The sequence below is a fragment of the Halichoerus grypus genome, chromosome 13 (genome assembly GCF_964656455.1).
Source record: "Halichoerus grypus chromosome 13, mHalGry1.hap1.1, whole genome shotgun sequence".
Taxonomy (NCBI): domain Eukaryota; kingdom Metazoa; phylum Chordata; class Mammalia; order Carnivora; family Phocidae; genus Halichoerus; species Halichoerus grypus.
The window spans coordinates 35,302,688-35,323,426 of record NC_135724.1 but is presented as its reverse complement, the minus strand read 5'-3'; the positions used below and the strand labels follow the sequence as shown (position 1 = coordinate 35,323,426).

The window sequence follows — 20,739 nt, the reverse complement described above, 5'->3', positions numbered from 1 at the left end:
ACTGGACAGAATATATATATACACAAAGGTTTTCAAAATATTGGACATTAGACACTGAAGAGTGTGATCCCTGAAAGAGGGGAAACAATCTAGATGAGCCATACAATTGCTGAAGAATGCTCCTAGAGGGAGATTCCAACTGGCAAGGCAGAGAGGGGGAACCCAAGCAGAGACTGGTGGTTTCCAGACTGTGAGAAAATGGAGCTGGGAACTTGAGGAGGCCAAGATAGTGTGAGATCGCAGGGCAGAACACCAGTAAAGGGAGAGCTGCGGTGAGAGATTTCTCTAGAGATCCTCAGAGGGCCTCTCTCAAGTTTTAAAATAAGCGATGATGAATGCATAAGTATGAAAAAAGCCTAATGAGTCTGGAGAAAGAACCACCAAAAGAGGAAAAATCCTTAGAACTTACATAAGGCTGTGAATAGATACTGTTTCTACCAGCCAGACTGGGATCAGGTACAGTACTCAGAAGGGTATTTTTTCAGTAGAGGGACAGAAGCAACCCTAGACTAAAGGATGCTGTGGCTCTCCCTAAAAAAGCTGAAAAACAATACTTGGTAGGATATATTTCCAAGTAAGTTAACTGTACCCAAAATAAAGCACAAGTATATTTATAGCCAAAAATAAATATAAAAATATCCAGCAACCAAAAAGGTAAAATTCACAGTGCTTGACATCGGTCAAAAATTACTAGCCCTGAAAAAAAGGTTACTAGCCCCATAAAGGAGGAAAATAGACCCTAAATGAGACAAAATCCATCAAAACCAACCCCAAAATGACATAGATTATAGAATTAATAGACAAAAACACTAAAGTTATTATAACTGTATTGCATTACATATTTTCAAGAAGTTAGAGGAAAGTTGAGCCTGTTAACTAGAAACAATATATATTTTTAAAGTCTCAAATAAGACTTCTAAATACTAACTGCAATGAAAAATACACTGGAAGGAATCAACACCAATTTTAACATTACAGAGGAAAAGATTAGTAAAATGAAGACATAGCAATGGGAACTACTGAAAATTAAACAGAGACAAAAAAGGACTGAAGGAAAGGAATAGAGCCTAAGAGCTGTAGAACAGAGCTGTAGAAAAACTGCAGGTAGCCTCATGTATGTGTAATTGGAGTTCCATGACAGGCTTGGGGGAGGGGGGAGTTGGAGAAGTTGAGTAGAAAAGAAATATTTGAAGAAATAATGGCCTCCAATTTTTCCAGTATTATGAAAACTATAAACCCATGGATCTAAGAGAATCAGTAAATTAAAAGCACAAAAACAATGGCAAAAACTCTATGAAGTCACATCATAATCAAATTACTTAAAACCAAACCAGTGATAAAGAAAAATTCTTAAAAGCAGCCAGAGGAAAAACCATGGCACATAAAGAGAAATAAAGATGAAGATGCAAGCAGATTTTTTTTTTTTTTTGGTCAAATAATGCAAGTGAGAAGAGAGTGAAATGATATCTTTAAATTACTGAAAGAAAAAATTTCAAGTTAGAATTCTATACTGAACAAAAAATATCTTTCAGAAGTAAAGGTGAAATAAAGACTTTTTTGGACTATAACAGCTCAAAAGAATTCTTCAGCTACAAGCCTGCATTACAAGAAATGCTAAAGGAAGTCTTTCAAACCAAAAGAAATGATAGTAGATAGAAATATGGACTTACGCAAAATAATGAATACCATAAATGCTAATTATGTGAGTAAATATAAAATAATATTCTTTGTATTATTAAAGTCTGTTTAAGAGTAAAAGATAATTTTGAAGAAAGATAATTAACATGGGATTTATAATATGTAGAAGCAAAATGTGTAACAGTAGTACAAATTCTGGGTGAGGATAATTAACATACTGTGTTGTAAGGTTTCTTATATGATATCTGTAGTGGCATAATATCTCCTGAAAGTACACTATGATAACTTAAGATATATGCTATCAACTCTAATTCCGTCCCAAAAATAATATGACAAAAAGTTATAGCTATTAAGTTAACAGTGTAGATTGACTGGAATCACAAAAAAAATAATCCAAAAGAAGGAAGAAGAAGAGAGAAAAGGGAACAAAAAATTGAAGGGAAAACTTGAAAACAAATAGCAAGATTAAAAGTAAAAGGCTGAGGAAAAAAGGTGTACATATTAACATTAATAAAAAGAAAGTTGGACTAGCTAAATTAATATCAGATGTTATATATTTTAGAGCAAAGACTATTTCAGAAAAACGTCATTTCATGATGATAAAGTGTTCAGTTCAAGACAATATAATAATACTAAATGGTCATGCACTTAGTAACAGTTTCAAAATATGTGAGGTAAAAAATGATAAAACTGCAAGGAGAAATGGATATATTGACAATTTTAGATATTTCAATATCCTTTCAATAATTGATAGAACAATTAAGCAGAAAACTATTAAAGGATGTAAAAAATGAATTACGTTAGCCAATTTGATGTGACTTTTAAAGAAAACACCCAATAGTCTAGTGCAATTTTTTCCAATGAGCACAGAATATTTGATAAGACAGTTTATATTCTGCACCTTAAAACAAGTCACAATAAGTTTAAAATGATTCAAGTTATTCAAAGTACTTCTCTCACCACAGTGGGATTAAATGAGAAATCCACAACAGAAAGTTGTCTCTGAAATCACCAATTATTTGAAATTAAATGACAAATGGCTAAACAACCCAGGTGTCATAGAAGAAATCAAAGGGGAATTATAATGTATACTGAATCAAATGAAGATGAAAATACAAATATCAAAATTTGTGTGTGCAGGTAAAGTACTTAAAAGCGTATAAGACTGTCTATATCAGAAAGAAAGATTTCAAATAAATGATTACAGCTTTTGCCTTAAGAAAGTACAAATAGAGAAATTTAAATCCAAAGTAAGCAAAAAAATGACAAAAAAACTGGAGCAGAAATCAATGAAATAGAAAACTAAAAAGAAATCATTGAAACGAAAACATGATTCTTTGAGAAGATCCATAATGTTGATAAACCTCTAGGCAGACTGGTCAAGAAAAAAGAAAGAAGTCACCAATTATCAATATCAAGAATGGGATATATAACATTACTACAGTTTCTACAGATGTTAAAAGGAAAAAACAAGGATTTTAATGAACATTTTTATGTTGATAACTTTGACAACCTACATAAAGGACAAATTCCTTGAAAAACACAAACTACCAAAGCTTACTTAAGAAGAAATAGATAACCTGAATAGCTCTATAATAGTAATTGAATTTGTAGCTAATAGTCTTCCCACAAATAAAACATTAGGCTCAGATGGCTTTACTGGTAAATGCTACCAACTGTTATTATTTATTTAAGAAATAGATAGTACTAAAAAGAAAACTACAGACCAATATGCATGATGAAAATAGGTGCAAAAATCCTCAACAAAATATTAGCAAATAAGTTATAAAATATGTTAAAATGATCATTCATTATGATCAAGTAGAATTTATTCCAGGGATGCAAGGGTAGTTCAGATTTGCAAATCAATTAATGTGATACATCACATTAAAAAGGACAGGTAAAAACCATATAATCGTCTCAACAGGTGCAGAGAAAGCATTTGACAAAATACAACATCCATTCATGATAAAAACTCAACAAAGTGGGTTTAGAGGGAACATACTTCAACATAATAAAGGCCATAACTTTTAAAAACCCACAGCTAACATCATAGTCAATGGCAAAAAACTGAAAGCTTTTCCTCTAAGATAGGAACAATATAAGGATGTCTACTCTCACCACTTTTATTCAACATAGTACTGGAAGTCCTAGCTGCAGCAATCAGACAAGAAAAAGAAAAGGCATCCAAATTGGTAAGAAAGAAGTAAAACTGTCACTATTTCCAGATGACATGATACTATATATAGAAAACCCTAAAGACTCCAGCAAAAAAACTATTAGAACTGATAAATGATTTCAGTAAAATCGCAGGATACAAAGTTAATACACAGAATTCTGTTGTATTCCTATACACTAATAACAAAGTGTGAGAAAGAAAAATTAAGAAAACAATCTTATTTACAATCTCACCAAAAAGAATAAAATGCCTAGGGATATATTTAACCCAGGAGATTAAACACCCATACTCTGGAACCCATAAGACATTGATGAAAGAAATTGAAGATGGCACAAACAAATGGAAAGATAGACCATGCTCTTGGATTGGAAGAATTAATATTGTTAAAATGTCTATACTTCCAAAAGCAACCTACAGATTCAGTGTAGTCCCTATGAAAATTTCAGCAGCATTTTTCACAGTACTAAAATTTGTATGAAATCACAAAAGACCTTGGATAGCCAAAGTAATCTTGAGAAAGAAGAGCAAAGCTGGAGGTATCACAATTTCAGATTTCAAGATGGGCTACAAAGCTATAGTAATCAAAAATAGCATGGTACTGGCACAAAAATAGACACATAGGTCAATGCAACAGGATAGGAAAATAAACCCATGCTTATGGTCAATTAATCTATGACAAAGAAGGCAAGAATAAACAATGGGGGGAAAGTCTTTTAAATAAATGGGATTGAGAAAACTGGACAGCTACATGCAGAAGAATGAAACTCAAAGACTTTCTTACACCATACACAAAAATAAACTCAAAATGGATTAAGGACCTATGTGAGACCTAAAACCATAAAACTCCTAAAAGAAAACATAGGCAATAATTTCTTGGACATCAGTCTCAGCAACATATTTATGGATATATCTTCTAAGGCAAGGGAAACAAAAGCAAAAATAAACTGTTGGGACAACACCGAAATAAAAAGCTTTTGCACAGCAAAGGAAACCTTCAGCAAAACAAAATGGCAGCCTACTGAATGGGAGAAGATATTTGCAAGTGGTAAGGGGTTAATATCCAAGATATATAAAGAATTTATACAACTCTACACCAAAAAATAAAAATTGATTAAAAAATAGGCAGAGGACCTAAATAGACATTTTTCCGAAGAAGACTTACAGATGGCCAACAGGCACATGAAAAGTTGCTCAGCGTCACTAATCATCAGGGAAATGTAAATCAAAACCATAATGAGATATCACGTAACAATGGTCAGAATGATTGGTACCAAAAAGGCAAAAAAGAAGTGATGAGGATGTGGAGAAAAGAGAACCTTCATGCACTATTGGGAATGTAAATTGATGCAGCTACTCTGGAAAACAGTTTAGAGTTTCCTCATAGCACTGAAAATAGAAATACCATATGATCCAGTGATTCTACTATTGGGTATTTACCCAAAGAAAATGAAAACACTAATTCAAAAAGATATATGCACCCCTATGTTTATTGCAGCATTATTTACAATTGTCAAGATATGGAAGCAACCCAAATGTCCATAGATAGAGAAATGGGCAAAGAAGATGTGGTATGCGAAGCACATACACACACACACACACACACATATACATATACACACAATGGAATATTACTCAGCCATTAAAAAAAAGAATGAGATCTTGCCATTTACAACAACATGGCTGGACCTATAGGATATTATGCTAAGTGAAATAAGTCAGAGAAAGACAAATACCATATGATTTCTCTATATAATAGAGAATCTAAACAATAAGAATGAACAATAACAAAAAATATATTCTTTTTTTAAAAGATTTTATTTTATTTTGAGAGAGAGAGCAGGAGGAGGGGTAGAGGGAGAGAGAGAGAGAGGGAGGGAGGGAGGGAGGGAGAAGTGGACTTCCTGCTAAGCAGCGAGCCCGATGCGGTGCTCAATCCCAGGACCCTGGGATCACGACCTGAGCTGAAGGCAGACACTTAACTGACTGAGCCACCCAGACACCCCCAAATAATATACTCTTAAATACAAAGAATAAACTGGTGGTTGCCAGAGGAGAAGTGGGTGGGAGGAATGAGCTAAATAGGTAAAGGGGATTAAGATATACAAACTTCCAGTTATAAGTCATGGAAATGAAAAGTACTAGCATAGGGAATATAGTTAATATTGTAATAATGTTGTATGTTAACAGATGGTGCCTACACTATAGTGAGCACTGAGTAATGTAAAGAATTGTAAAATCACTATGTTGTTTAACTGAAACTAATATAACATTGTCAGCTCTAATTCAATAATAAATAAAAAGACAGAAATAGTACTAATTTTATGCACATTTCCCAGAAAATTCAAGAAATAATACTTCTAAGCTCATTATTTGAGGCTGACATTACTCTGATACAAAACCAAAGACATTACCAGAAAAGAACACTGCAGACAAATATTCCTCATAAATTAGATGCAAAAATTAACACAATTTTAATAACTTCAATCAACAATATAAAAATAACACATTATAACTAAGTTGTTTATTTCAAAAATATGAGGTTGGTTTAACATTTGAAAATCCAATCAGTGTAACTCACCATATTAGCAGTCAAAAAATGAAAAGTACATTACATCTAGATGTAAAAAATAAAAATTTGAGAAAATCCACTTCCATTCATGATAAAACTGCAACAACTAAGAATAGAAGAGAATGTCTTTAACCCGATAAGGGCATCTCACAAAAATTTATAGATAGCATTGTACTTTTAATGGTGAAAGATCAAGAAAGGCAAATTTTCTCCTACTTCTATTTAATATTGTATGGGAAGTTCTAGCCAATGCAAAAAGAAATAAAAGACCTACAGATTGGAAAAGCACTAAAACTACCTTTATGTGACGATAACATGATCAAAATGTAAGTCTACGTAAAGTGTAAGTGTACACACGGACTTTTACCAAAAAAGCTACTAGAAATTATACAAGTTTAGAAAGATTGCAAGGTATAAGATCAATTTACAAAAATTAATTGTATAACACTTGTATGAGGTACTTAGAGTAATCAAAATCAGAGACAGAAAGTAAAATGGTTGCCAGTAGCTGTAGGGTAGGGAGTGGGGACTCTTGTTTAATGGGTATAGAGTTTCAGTTTTACAAAATGAAAAGAGTTATAAAGATGGATGGTGGTGATGGTTGCACAACATTATTACTTATTTAATAACACTGAACTGCATACTTAAAAATATATTTTACCACAGTAAAAATATTTATATTCAATTGTTTATCTATATATTAGCAACAAAGTAGCATATTAAAACTTTAAAACATTTTAAATTGTTAAATTTTTTAAAATACCATTTTGTAATAGCATCAAAATATATGAAGTACTCAGAGATAAATGTGACCTATACCCTACAACTACTCTGCAAAAGAATTTAAAGAACACCTAAATACATGGAAAGATATACCATGTTTATAGATGAGAAAACCAATATTGTTAATATGTCAATTCTCCCCAAATCTATAGATTCAGCACAATACCAGCTGAAATTCCAGCAGGCTTTATTTGTAGAAATTGATTCTGAAATTCATGTTGAAATGTGAAGGATCTTATTTTTAAAGTTAGTAATGAAGACACTGTAGTAATGTAAAGATAAACAAATAGATCAATGGAACAGAATACAGCATCCAGAATTAGACTTGATATATAATCAGTTGTACCTAAATTTAAATATAAAACATAAAGCCATAAAATTGCTAGAAGAAAAAATTTAAAAAAAACACAAACTTTTCACCTTGAGTTAAGGAAATATTTCTTAGAATCAGTACCACAAGCACGATTCATAAAAGGAAAATTGATAAATTGCACTTCATCAAAATTAAGAACGAGGTTTTTAAAGACACTGATATGAGAATGAAAATTCAAATCACAAACGCTGAGAAAATCATCATAAGTTGCATATCTGATAAAATTGTATATAAAGTATACGAAGAACCCTCAAAACTCCATATTAAGTAGAGAAACAGTCTAGTGCCTTACTTCTAGACTTTTGTTGTTGGTATCAAAGACTGGGGTGGAGAGAACTGGTAATATAATGCAAGTGTATTTTTCCCATATTTACTCTGTTTATACCCTCAGTATTATTTGAAATTTTATCCCTTGTGTGTAATGAGGTAATAAGTTCTCTCTGGTTTCTGTAGGTCTCACCACTTACATTTCAGAGTCTATTTTAGGGACTTCTTAACATTAACTTAAAGCTGTTAATGCTAATCTAGTCTCTACTCACAGAAATCTGTTAACTCACTTTTCTTAGACTGCCAGTGAGTTTCTTTCAAAGTGTTCGTTCATAAGGTGCCCTGACTTGCCCAGGCCCATTGAATGAGCCAGTTGTAGTGAAAATTCAAACCCAGACTTTGTGATCTCGAGGTCAGTGCTCTTGCTGTTATATTTCAGCTGCTTGGTTGAAAATGAGTTTAGGGTTCTAATTTTTGCTCTTTCTATAACTCAGTTGTGTGAGCTTGGATAAATCATTTAACTACCTTGATCTTTCATTTTCTTTGATAGAAGATGAGAAAGTAGAGGGAAAAAGAAAAAGCTCTAAGGTCCTTTCCATTCTAACTTCTATTATTTTTTTATTCCTCATTTCTCCTTCACTTTTTCTGCCCCTTGTGCAACCTGCCCCTCCACTTTTTTTCTTTTTACCACCAAATGTGTCAGGGTCTGCTGTGTGAAAGGTTGTTTCTACTGAGTGACATACGTACCTCACAAACTCTCAGAAGACTGCCTGGTGAGCTTTCTGCAGCTGTTTTCCTGTCTTCCAACCAGTGGGATTGTCACTCTGATTCTACTTTTTCTGTCTTTAAAGCACAGCATACTCTGAAACTGAAATTAATTTCTATGAGTGTCATCTCGAATATAGCTGGAAATTTTACTTCTAAATTTTCACATGCAGAAACAAGTCTTTTACTTCATGAGATTTCTCCTTTTCAAGGGTAGTTATTTAATGACAAGTATGCCCTTTCCTCCAGCTCTGAATTAACTGTTGAAAAAAAAATTGCATTTCTTTAGAACCTTTGAGCACTGATTGAATTGGATAGTGGAGGGGAAGATGCAAGACAATACTGCATAGTTCTTAGTTTTGGTGAGGGAAAAAATAAGTAACTGTGTAGTTGCTGCACTACTATGACATATCTTTATATTGAACTGTAGTCCTGATTTTATTCATACTCAACTAATGCTGCCCCTTTTGCCATTCTTTTACGTGTGTTTTAGCCCCATTTTGCTGTGCATCATAATTTCTCAGGAATTTTCTTGCACAGAACCTTAACTCAGTAACCATACATGGTCCCTTAAATGGAAGCCAGCTTTCAAAACATAAAATAGGACATTTCCATTTGTGGATAACAGTTATAGCTGGAAAGCCTGTGGTTGCTCTCATTCCAGGTCCTTTCTTTTCATGAGTCTGATGTTCGTGTGAGAACACTTCCATCCAGCCTTCTACATTCCCCCTCCCCTTCTCTGCCTGTCCCCACTCTCTGGTCATCTGGGACCAGGACTTATATTTCCAGCCAGTTTGGGATTATGTTAATAACCCAGTCATCACTTCATTTTTAAATGATATCACCTAATATAGGAACTATATTACATAGTAAGAACTTACTTAAATAAATGGCTTAGAATAGAAATGAATTGTACACTATTGGGGAAAATATACATTCATGAGTTTATACCAGTAATACATACATACATACATACATACATACATACATGGATGGAGGAGGAAGGAGGGGTTTCATTTACAGTATAGTGCTGAAGGCTAACTGGTATATGTGGAAGAAGCGCTAAAGTTGAAAATTTATTATTTTGAAGCCATCATGAAAAAATTGAATCAAGCAAGAGTCATCAATGGCTGCTTAGTCAAGGGGAAAATGAGAAGGAAGATCAGGATATTTGCATGGTCTTTAAGTGTCTCCCCTTACACTGCTTATTAATTGTAAGGAAGAAAAAAACAGTAATTATACAGTGTGGAAAAATTGTCCAGGTGATCAAAATTAACATCTCCCAAGAAAGACTGGTGGACTCTAAAAGTCTCCAGATATTAAATCATGAGAACACATCATCTATTCAGTGTTCCCATTGAGCCTGAATCCAAATCTCAAGGGAACAGCAAACACAAAATGATGAACCTTCTACTAATGAGGGAGGGGACTATACACTTCAAAAATTAAAATATCATAAAGGACAAAAGCTGTGGAAATATTCCAGATTAAAAGAGAACTAAGAGATATGACAATTAGGGGCGCCTGGGTGGCTCAGTCGTTAAGTGTCTGCCTTTGGCTCAGGTCATGATCCCAACGTCTTGGGATCAAGCCCCATATCGGGCTCCCTGCTTGGCGGGAAGCCTGCTTCTCCCTCCCACTCCCCCTGCTTGTGTTCCCTCTCTCGCTGTCTCTCTCTGTCAAAAAATAAAATCTTTAGGGTGCCTGGGTGGCTCAGATGGTTAAGCGTCTGTCTTCGGCTCAGGTCATGATCCCAGGGTCCTGGGATTGAGTCCCGCATCAGGCTCCCTGCTCAGTGCAGAGCCTGCTTCTCCTTCTCCCTCTGCCATTCCCTCTGCTTGTGCTCTTCTATCTCTCTGTCAAATAAATAAATAAAATCTTTAAAAATAAATAAATAAATAAATAAAATCTTTAAAAAGAGAGAGAGAGAGATGACAATTAAATGCAGTATCTGACTCTAGACTATATCCTATACTGTTGGTAGGAATAGAACATAGAGAACATTATTAGGTCATCTGATGAAATCAGAATGTTGATGGTAGATTAGATAAAATTTATGGAATTTATAACTGTGCTGTGGTTATGTAAGAGAATATTCCTATTCATAAGAAATGGCCACTGTGTGTGGGGATAAAGGGTCATGATGTATGTAAGTTACTCTCGAGCACCTCAAAAATATTACGTATGTGTGTGTGTGAATGTCTAAATATGCAAATGATGAAGAAAATGGGGTGTAATGTAATAATATGTAAGTCTGGGTAAAGGGTGTATGAGTTTAATGTTGTATGGGTAAAGGGTGTATGAGTTTGTTGTTAGAACTTTTTTATTGTTTGATATCCTTTTTTTCTTCTCATTTTTTTCACTTACTCATATTCTTCTTTTTCTAGCATAATTGAGATATAATTGACATATAACATTATGTAAGTTTAAGATGTACAACATAATGATTTGATCTATGTATATATTACAAAATGATTACCACATTAAGTTATTGTGCATCCCCTCACATAGTGACAAATTTTTTCTTGTTGGGATGAGTACCTTTAGGATCTACTCTCTTAGCAACTTGCAAATGTATAATACAGTATTGGTAACCACAGTCATCATGTTGTACATTATATCTTCAGAACTTAATTTTCTTATAACTGGAAGCTGTACCTTTTGACTGTCTTTACCCAGTTGATATTGTTCCTAAATAACTTTTCCAAATAAAAAAAATAATTTAAAAAAATAAAGTTTTTATTCCCCTTCAGTTAGGATTAATGGCCAAACCTATGTCTTTTAGAGGAATAATAATTTTAAAGTCCTACCACATGGCTACTTTAAAAACTCTGTTGTTTATTTTTTATATGTGTCTTAGATATATGCTTACTATTTGTCATGTAGAAAGCCTCTGAATGAAGTACATGGGAATATAAGCAAAAAAAGGAAAAACAGAGAAATCACTTGTGAATCTAAGTACCCTGTTAGCAGAACACCTCCTAGAGCAGTGCTGTCCAGTAGAACTATCTGTGATTATATGGAACTGTTCTATGTGTGCGTTGTCCAATATGGTAACATTTGAGCACTTGAAATGTGGCTAATGAGACTGAATTTTTAATTTAATTTTAATTAATTTTAATAGCCACACATGGCTACTGACTACCTGGAGTGGTGGCTAATGCCTAGGTATGAGAAGTTTATAAGTTCCCATAATCAGTAAGTTTATTGCTTAAAGAGAGAAACTAGGCACAGCTGGGCTTGTTAGCTTGTGGGAGCTCTGTCCTTTTCAGAAAGAATCTGTGGTATATTGCATATGTTTTTACCTTTCCACTGGTAGCAGATTTTATTGTTGAATAATAGTTAATCAAATTCAATGAAAATTCGAATGTCACAATTAAATATAATCATTGCTAGACTGATTTTTACAGGTTACAACATTAGCTACCAAAAACCTGAATTAGATGGAGGACTTCCCTTTTAATTACTTACTCTGATTAAAGAGACAGAATGGATATAAGGACAGGAGAAGTAGGAAAGAAGGGAAGGAAGGGTGGATAGTTGGGTAGATGGATAGAAAGAAAACAATGCAAGATATTCTATTTTAAATGCCATAGGAGGAGAACATTTAGTCTCTTTTGTCAAACACTGGAATAGTCTTGATGTTACCTAAGATTCCTTCCAGCTGTAAATCTTGTGATGCTGAATCTGGAGGAAATCCATGAGAGTGAAGCAGTCAGGTAAATTTAGGAATTGGAGTTCAACGTTTGACTTGTGTTGTTATATGATCTTAATCTCCCAGGCCATATGAGTGATTTCTGCCTTGCTAAGACAATTTACTTCATTTCAAATAGAATATTGATTAAAAGAAAGCCCTGATAAACAGAGAGTGTTATATCTTCCTGCTTACTTATTAATATTTTTAAGAGTGAGAATCATGCTTTTTAATCAGTCAGATATAAATATAGTACTTATGGAGGCAACATGTTAAGAGAATAGGCTAGAAGGAAGTATAAACATAAAAGGTGACTTGTGTGTCTCCCCAAATACAGCACTGGTTAGCACTGAGGCCTCAGTCCAGTGTTCCTCCGTCTTTCACTGTGTATCAGTAGCTAACCATGTTGATAACTTCAGTTCTTCTTCCAGATTGAATCAAGGCACTAACTTTTTCAGGTTAATGCTCTGTTGATTCATAAATCTGTTGCTTTCTTTGGCTTACACCTTTGTGCAGTGTTCATTGTTCTCAAAAAGATGTTTAGGCTTAAGCATTTTGCTCTGCTTTGGGCGTGAAATAAGTGCTTGATAAAAGCCTACATGCTTGACAGATTGAGTGCCTGCTGTTTTTTTCTCTACCCTCACTCTGCTACGTAAATGAATCTTGCTTGCTGGTGCTCTTCTTTCAGAGTATTTGCCCGAGTACTGAGAGCACAGTCTCATAGAGGAGAACACCCAGCTGGAACTGAGTACCACCTGCACTTCACATCTTTTTAAGCAAGGGGCCATATTAATCTATTAAACCCAGAAATCAGGTATCAGGGTTTCCATGACCACCCCACTAGGGAATGGTTTGGTGATTCACTGGGAGGATCCATGAGACTCAACATAAAGTCATTCATAGCTGATTTTTTACAGTGAAAGGATATAAAGCAAAATCAACAAAGGGAAAAGGTACATGGGATGAAGTTTGGAGGAAATCAGATACAATCTTGTAAGAATATTGCCCACGTGGAGTCACACAGGATGCACTTAATTTCTCCAGCATCTAACATGTATGGGGTGCTCTCTACCAAGGAAGCTCATTAGAGACTCAGTGCTGAGGTTTTTATTGAGGGCTGGTCATATAGGTACCCTTTGCCTAGCATGTACTGATTTCCAGACTTACAGAAGGAAAGCAGATGTTCAGCATAAACTATATTGTTTCTACAAACCTTTTGGGCCTGGTAAAATACCATTATTCATTAGGGAATGTTGAGAATCCTCCCAAAATCCAGTTTCCGTACTGGCAACCAAGGGCCGGCCTTGCAAACAGGGTTTTCTAAGGATAGCAGTCTCGGGCCTGCTGTGTTAACTCTTTTCTGCATCTGTATATGCCGCAATCAACATTGAGAGTTGGAACTTTCACCCTATTTTTAACTTCCCTTTTGTCTAGTCTCTTTACTAGCTTTTTGTTGAACATTAGTGTTCCTTAGAGATTAATAGAAATGTAATGTACTACACACCTACTCTTTTGTCTAATGGGGCTATTTCAGCTTTTTTTTTTAAAGATTTTATTTATTTATTTGAGAGAGAGCATGAGAGAGTGAGCACAAGGGTGGGGGGAGAGGAGCAGAGGGAGAGGGAGAAGCAGACTCCCTGCTGAGCAGGGAGCCTGATGTAGGGCTCCATCCCAGGACCCCGGGGATCATGAACTGAGCCAAAGGCAGATGCTTAACCAACTGAGCCACCCAGGCACCCCTATTTCAACTTCTTGTAGGCTACAGCAGCAAATCTTTCCTCTTAATCCTTGCCACTGCTGTTGTTATTTCTTTTATCAAGTGATGAGCAATGAGTATTCTCTTCATTACAGGTCAGTCTCGAATGTTGCCACTGTTTTTTTATTTTGGGATTTATTTTCCTCAGTTCTCCAAGAGTATGGTATCATAGCTGCCTCTGAGCCTTTAACCACAGATTTCTTTCTCCCTTAACCAGGCTAGTATTGCCTTGAAAGAAGATAGCACGAATGCTTATCAATATGCTTCTGAAGACTCAGAAACCTTAGGGTGAAGTATAGCACCTAAGAGAACGTCTATCACAAATATAAACTGCAGGCATTATAGAAGCAGATGGTCTAAATCAATGTCAACTCGCACTTACAAATGATTTAAGAATTTAAGAATAAAGAAACCAGAATCATAGTTAAAAGCATTTGGGTAAAGATAATAGGAAATAAATATGGAAGTAATGTATATTGTAGGAGTCTACAGAATAGGAAGTAGATGATGCCACCCTAAAAACCAAGTAAAGGTTGCCATGGAAATAAGATAGTAATAGGGACTCCTGAATATATAACATTGGGTATATGCTAGAAGATTTCCTCTTGTAAATTTGGAATATGTAATGATGTTTGGCCTAAATGATGGTAAAGAGGTAGTAATAAGTACTATTATTTTGGAGTTAATTCTGACTAACAAGGAAAACCTAATTGGTCAGGAGCAAGGGATAGAAACTTTTCAAAGAAAGTGATTGTTTCATTTCCGAATTAATATAAGTAAAATAATACTTGGGAATATTGCCTGCTCCTATCAACCCGAGGGATAAAGTTAATAATTCATGGGGCATTAGGTAGAGTATTCCAGTTAGATCTTCTCTTATGGATCATAGACATAAATGTAAAACCAAAAACTATAAAACTTCCAGGGGAAAATCTTTACAACCTTGGGTTAGTCATAGACTCATTAGCTACAACATCAGAAGCACAATCCATAAAAGAATCAAATGAGAAATTGAGCTTCATCAAAATTAAAAACTTGTTATTCAAAAAGCTCTGTTAAAAGAATGAAAAGACAAGCCACAGGTTGAGAGAAAGCAGTTGGAATTCAATTATCTGATAAAGGATTCCTCCAGAATATAAAAAGAACTAAAAAAACTCAATAACAAGGAAACAAACCACTGAATTAAAACAACAGGCAAAAGATTAGGACAGATGCTTCACAAGAGTAGATGTATAGATGGCAAATAAGCACGTGAAAAGATGCTCAGTATCATTAACAATTAGGGAAATGAACATAAAAATCACAGTAATGTACCACTACACAGCTATAAGTAATTTGGCTATTGGCCAGAATTTTAAAAGCTTACCCTGTGAAAGATGTGAAGGAACTGGAACTCTCATGCACTGCTGATAGGAATGTAAAATTGTACAACTTTGCAGAGGTCTAAGTAAAACATACACCTACTATATGACCATCCATTTTACTTGGTATTTACCCAAGAGAAATAAAAGCATGCATCCACTACTATTGTTCACAGCAGTTTATTTTTTATAGCCCCAAACTTGAAACAACCCACATGTTATTAGCAGATGCACTGATGAACAAGTTGTGGTATATCCATATAATGGAATGCTACTCAGCAATAAAAAGGAACTGCTCATACATGCAAAAACATGGATAAAGGTCAAAATAATTAAGCTGAGTTAAAGAATCCAGACTTAAAAGATTACAAACTGTATAATTCCATCATAAAACTCTAGAAAAACCCAAATAATCTCTAATGACAATAGATTAGTGTTCGCCTAGTTCATCAGGCGCAGAAGTAGTGAGCGAGTACAAGAGGTTACAGGGGGACACAAAGAGACTTTTGCAGGTGATGGAGTTTGTTATCTTGATTGTGGTGATGGTTCCTGGGTATATACATATGCCAACACCGATCAACTTGTACAATTTAAATATGTATAGTTTATTGCATATCAGTTATACCTCAATAAAGCTATTTAAAAAAACAAAAAAGAAGAACTGCATGATTTTTCTTTAAAGTTTTAGTTGCCTGGACTTATTGTGACCCAAGTAAATTCTCCAGCCCTGGTTCAGCTTTATCTTTTCCCCTGTAATATATTTAAGAGTACATGATATATTTAATACTCATAAAAGGAACTTGTAAACAGTTACTATAGTCATTACCTAACAAACTGTATATTCCTGACAAGTAGAAATGTTCCCATTTTAATTGCTTTTTAATGACATATTACACAGGCTTTAAATGTCAGTCTTTGTATTTTCAAACCTGCAGAAACTTGAATGAAGTTTACATATAAGAGCAATCAACTCTGATGGCAATAGGCTGAATATCAGTTTCTAAAAATAAATTTTATGTGAATCTTTTCTCCAGATGACTTTTAAATGTTTTTAACTATGACATCTTTATATAAGTGAATATATATTAAGAAATAGCTATTAAACCTGAAATTTCCACTTTTTAAATCTTTTTTTGCCATGCCTGTTAACAGGATATAGCTAGATATTGTGCATACTCACCCGTTTACTCTGCATTACTACTCTCCTGACCAGTAAATAGACAGCCATCACTGTGAGCTAGAAGTGTTAGGCATTTGGCTATATCCTAGATTACAGTTCATGGTTTTTAAATATTGTGTGTGTGAAAGATTTTATAAGTGACCATTTGACAAACTACAGCATTCTGCTTCTTCAAGCTAAATTTGGGGGTACTGATTTATATTTATAGTCTTGCTCTAGGGCCTGCTATTTGGTAGACAAGACATTTTTCTGCTCATTCCTCAAGGATTCCTTCTGAATGCCAGCTAAGAGCATGAACTTCGGAACCAGAATGTTTAGGTTTTTATACAGTAAGCTCTACCACTTACTGTGACCTTGGGGAAGTTACTTAACATTAGCAAGCTTCAATTTCCTCTTCTGCAAAATGCGGAAAAATGTAGAGACTATAACTTATAGGGTTTCTGCCAGGATCGAATGAATTAATAAATGTAAAACAAATACATTTTTACCTTGCATGCAGTACATGCTATACAATCCCTTCCCAATTGTTATGATTATTATTGTTAGAATTGATTTTGTTTGGTTTGGTTTTTTTTTGAGATTGTGAAGTAGGTTCTGGTGAAAACCGAAAACATCATCTGCTTGAGAATGTCCCTATGTTTAGTTATTCATCTTTTGTGCTTATAACATTCAACCCGAATTATTATGTCAGTTTAGGGATTAATTATCACACCTGGCTTTCATTTCTGTCAGTCCTGAGGTACTATATTCACCAGCACTGAGTACTTTGAGAATGAAATTGAGATTGGTGAATAAAGGGTTTTTTTATCTTCTAAGAATAAAATTTTTGTAACCCCCAGTGTTCATTTGGTTTAAAGCACAAGGAAAAGGGATCCTTGATAAAATGGATTGCTATGTCCACCTGTTATTTGGGTTTGTCAGAATTGCTGCCTAAGCTCTGATCTGTGGTCCGTCCAGACTAGCATTTGCCCTAGGACAGGGCATCAAGGAGACAATGTGGGTAAATCTATAGGGACAGACAGAAGCCCCCACTCAGTTTTTTCCCCCAGTTTTTTCTGCTTTTATTCCCATCTAAACATGGCTCTTTGATTTCTTTAAATCATTAAGAAGAGAGGTTCAGCCCCAGGAACTCCCAGAAAAAGCTAAGGAATTAGAAAGTGAACACAAACCAGGAAAGACAGTTTCTTTTAAGATAGTTTATTGTTTCTTTGTTATTGTTATGCTAACACATTTTGGTCTTAGAATATTCAAGCAATTCAAAAATTTATGGTATATTAATTCCAAGTCCTCTGTAATCTCCTTCTCAGAAGTAACTACTGTTAACTTTAATGTATACTGCTCCAGATTTTCTTCTCTGCAGATCTAATACTGTAATTTTAGAAAAGTAGGTTAATTCTATACATGCAATTTTTAGAATTTTATTTTCTTAATAATATGTTGCATATATTTTCCAGTGGAGTACATACATGTATTCATGGCATCCTTTTTAAGGTCCATTCTGTATTTTAGTGTATAGCTGTATCATAATTTATTTAATCAATCTTGTTGACACACGATTCTTCCTAATTTGCTCCTATTACAAAGAATACTGCAGTGAACATTCTTGTACATATAGTTTTGAATATGTTTACAAGTGTTGAGTAAATTCCCTGAAGTGGAAATATGTGTTTGAAGAATATAAAAATGTTTTGAAATGGTAGATATTGATAAATCACAGGTGCTTATTGAGAGAAAAAATAACATATTAATACTAGATACTGCTGATGGGAATGGCAGCCTTTGCTTTGCCCTCAACTGAGGTAGCTCCTTATGCTAACAGTTAATAGTGATTTCTAGATCTTCAAAAAAATTAATAGCTCCCCTTACTCCTCATTCTTACCTATTCTATCCATTCATTCGTTGGTCCTTCATTTATTAAAAGATATATTTATTTTAAATTGTAAAATTAGTTTAACTATATTATAATAAAATTGGAAAGCAGGTTAAGAAAAAATTCATAATCCTTATGATTTTTACCTGTGTATTTGAAAAGTATAATTCTAATCATTGTGTACTAACAATTTTGGGTTCTGTATTTGTCACTTAACATTATATCTTGGTGTTTTCCCTAATGGCTTCATAGTGTTCTGTTGGGTGTAACATGGCTTAATCATTCCATTTTAGTTGGCAATTAAGATTTAGAATCGGTCTTTTATTATTTGAATCTTGACAATTTTTCTTCCACATTAATTCCTCTCTGTGCCAAAAGGCATCTAATAAATATCTGGAAATTTAGTTAACTAACCATAAATAATTAGTAGTATATGTGGCCAAAAAAAAGTCTTAAGATTTTACTGAATTGGAGGCACATGGGTGGCTCAGCTTCAGCTCAGGTCATGATCCTGGGGTCCTGGGATTGAGCCCCACGTCCAGCTTCCTGCTTAGTGGGGAGTCTGCTTCTCTCTCTCCCCTGCTCATGCGCTCTCTCTCTCTCTCTCTCAAGTAAATAAATAAAATCTTTAAAAAAAAATACTGAATGGATTTTTTTCCTCAGTGTATTTGACAGCTTTTTTACCTTCCAGGTTTTTGGAAGACAAAAAGAGTAAAATAACTTTTAGTTTTAGTTATCTATTGCTGCTTAACAGACTACCCCGAAACTTAGACAAACAACTAACATTCTGCAGTTTGAGCTAGGTTCAGCTATGCGCTTGTTCTGCTGATCTTGCCTGTGGTCACCCATGAGGCTCATGCAACTGGCTGTTAACTATGACACTGGCATGGCTGGGCCTTTCTTTCTCTCCCCAGGTAGCCTCTCCCTATAGTTCATCTGGCAAAGTAGCTAGACTTCTTACCTGCAGGTTCAGGGCCTCCTGCAAGAATGGAAGCTGCCAAATCTTTTTCCAGATTTGGTCCACAACTGGCAAAGTGTCTGTTGGTTAAATTGAGGAACTTGGGGCGCCTGGGTGGCTCAGTCAGTTAAGCGTCTGCCTTCAGCTCAGGTCATGATCCCGGGGTCCTGGCATCGAGCCCCGCATCGGGCTCTCTGCTTGGCGAGGAGCCTGCTTCTCCCGCTCCCTCTGCCTGCAGTTCTGCCTACTTGTGCTCTCTCTCTACCTCTGTCAAATAAATACATAAAATCTTAAAAAAAAAAAAAAAAAGTGAGTAACTGGCCCAGACTAGAGTCAGCAGGAAGGGACTACTGGGAGGTGTGGTTTTCCAGGGGCCACCAGTATAACAGTCTACCACAAAGGGCATCTCATAGTCATTTTCATTTGTATTTCTCAGACTACGACGAGGGGAGTCGAGCACCTTTCATATGTATATTATCCTTTTCCTTTTCTGTGAAATGCCTAGTCAGGTTTTGTCCACTTTTCTCTTGGATAGTTTGTCTTTTCATATTGATTTATAAAAGTTCTTCACATAATCTGAATGTTTTCCTTTGTTGGTTATATGTGTTACAAACATCCTTGGCCAGTTTATGGCTTATCTTTCACTGTCTTTATGGTGTTTTTGATAAATAGAAGTTCTTAATTTTAAAACAGTTGAATTTATCATCTTTTATGATTTTTGCTTTTTGGGTCCTTCTCTCCTCCAAGGCATAAAATACTCTTGTACATCATCTTCTAAATGTTTTATAGTTCTGTCTTTGATATGCAGGTTTATAATTCATCTGGAATTGATTTGGGGGATTGGTGTGAGGCAAGGGTCCAATTGCATTTTTTTCCCGCATGTAGCCTTTCCTTAGGCCTTACTTTGGGGTTAGTTCCAGTGTTTCTTAAATGCTGTACGTTCATCTTTCCTGGATCCCTTTTTAATTTTGCTGGAGAACAGCCATGCAGCAGTTCTGGAAAGAAACTACTTGAGAGCAAATCAGCATTTAATTGAGCATTTCTACAAATAATGATTAAACAGCTGCAATCCTTTGGTGAGGAGATATCACTTGAGGCGAGACCTCAAATATTAAAAGCCAGCATATGAAGAGCCTAGGAAGAATGTTCTGAGCCGAGGGAATAGCAAGTATTCTTACCAACTAGGAGAAAGAGGTACTTAGAAATGTAGTAAAAATGAAAAGCTGAACAAGAAAGTCATGGTTCAAAATAACGTAAACCAAAATGAGATGTGATTCTGAGGAGTTAAATGTTAGAAAGCGATGTCATTGACCTCTACATTTAGAATACTCCCTTTCGAGTATCTG

General features: G+C 34.9%; 1 protein-coding gene and 1 non-coding gene across 10 annotated transcripts in view; one reads left to right on the top strand and one right to left on the bottom strand.

Annotated features, from left to right (window-relative positions):
- The window catches only part of KIAA1328 (KIAA1328 ortholog), a 355,771-nt gene that overhangs the window by 145,010 nt on the left and 190,022 nt on the right, over positions 1–20,739 (top strand). The gene's annotated exons all lie outside the window — the stretch shown is intronic.
- LOC118521134 (small nucleolar RNA SNORD2) lies at positions 14,086–14,153 on the bottom strand. Its single transcript, XR_004910007.1, has one exon. It is a non-coding gene; the product is annotated as a small nucleolar RNA SNORD2 (small nucleolar RNA).